This window comes from Triticum dicoccoides, chromosome 7B (genome assembly GCF_002162155.2).
Source record: "Triticum dicoccoides isolate Atlit2015 ecotype Zavitan chromosome 7B, WEW_v2.0, whole genome shotgun sequence".
Lineage (NCBI taxonomy): Eukaryota > Viridiplantae > Streptophyta > Magnoliopsida > Poales > Poaceae > Triticum > Triticum dicoccoides.
The window spans coordinates 734,825,807-734,827,489 of record NC_041393.1 but is presented as its reverse complement, the minus strand read 5'-3'; the positions used below and the strand labels follow the sequence as shown (position 1 = coordinate 734,827,489).

The following is a 1,683-nucleotide window of genomic DNA, read 5'->3' as shown; positions in this document are numbered from 1 at the left end:
CATGAGTCACATACCGACTCAACATCTAACTCCCCATGACAAGGAAGTTTATTATTCCTAAGCACACGTTGAACTATTGAAAATGAAGGATGAACAAGCCGAGTATGCCAACACGATGAAGATATCTTGGTGACACCATAAGCTTGTTTATTTGACGTCCTACACGGAATCAATGGATAGAGACCTCCTCTACATCTGCCTCGATGCAGCACCGTCCCCGTGACCTGATCCTTAATCAAAAAGAAATAAGGCCAAAACTCAATGTAAACATGATTGTCAAGGGTAAGACGATGAACGGAAAGGAGATTTTGTGAGGCAGTAGGAATATGTAGAATTTTGTTTAGATGGAGATCTTGATTTTGGGTTCTGATAATGGAATTTCGAACATGACTAATATTCATGCATGTACCATCAGCAGTGTGGACTTGATCACCTCCGTGGTACTTGTCACGGGTGGTTAACTTCTCGAGTTCACCCGTGATGTGATTAGTAGCGCCACTGTCGGCATACCAATTTGTGTCCACCCCATAGGATGAGGTTGCTGCAGATCCGGCCACCTTCTCTTCTGGAAGATAGTCTTCCGTGAACCGGTACCAGCAGTCCATGGCAATGTGGCCTGGATTGCTACATATTTGGCAGTGGGGGCGATTGTCGTTGCGAAAACCCCCACTATCCGATCCTCCTGGTCTTGGGCGGCCCCCTATTGTTGTTGTAGCCAGGGGAGGAACCACCAGAGCCGCGACCATGTCCACCGTGGCCGCCACCGCATCCACGGGACATGCCACGACCACGCTGCTGACCACGCCCACGAGTGGCGGCGTTGGCTGAAGATCTGAAGCCGCCTTTGCTAGAGGCTTGAAGAAGCTCGACGCGCTGATCAAAGTTCGCCATCTGGGAGTACAGTGATCTAGTGTAAGAGGTTTGGTACGAGCATCAAGAGCAGATACCAGGGGGTTGTATTCCAGGTCGAGGCCGGCCAGGATGTATGAGATTAGTTCATCTTCGCCAAGTGGTTTGCCGGAAGCCGCCAGCTCATCAGCGAACGACCGCATCTTGGCGAAGTAGACCGCGACTGACTGGGTTCCCTTCTCGGCGTTGGAGAGGGAGATCCGGAGGTTGTTGATGCGGGAGAGGGAGTGTGAAAAAAACATGTTTGTCAGAGCGGTCCATGCCGCGTGCGCCATCTCCACGGCGACTGACCGTGTCCTGGACTAGGGCGTACTCACCTTGTCATCTCCCGGTCAGTTAGATTGGGCTGAGGACCCCCATGGCCGTATACTCATGGGCCAGTCCGGACAATTGCCGCATACAAGGAAGATTCCACAAGACTTGGTGGTCAAGACAAGGATTCCTCCCCACGGGTGTATTCCGCTAGGACTCTTGTTATCCTAGGCCTCTAGCGCATTATATAAACCGAGGCCAGGCTAGTCGATAGAGAGATACAACAATCATAATCATTATAGGCTAGCTTCTAGGGTTTAGTCTCTATGATCTCGTGGTAGATCAACTCTTGTAATACTCATATCATCAAGATCAATCAAGCAGGAAGTAGGGTATTACCTCCATAGAGAGGGCCCGAACCTGGGTAAACATCGTGTTCCTTGCCTCCTGTTACCATCAATCCTTAGACGCACAGTTCGGGACCCCCTACCCGAGATCCGCCGGTTTTGACACCGACATTGG

At 50.7% G+C, this 1,683-nt stretch overlaps 1 pseudogene; it reads right to left on the bottom strand.

The window, feature by feature from the left end:
- Nucleotides 1-875: 875 nt before the first annotated feature.
- Nucleotides 876-1,013, bottom strand: LOC119342456 (annotated as a pseudogene).
- Between the last annotated feature and the right edge of the window lie 670 nt (nt 1,014-1,683).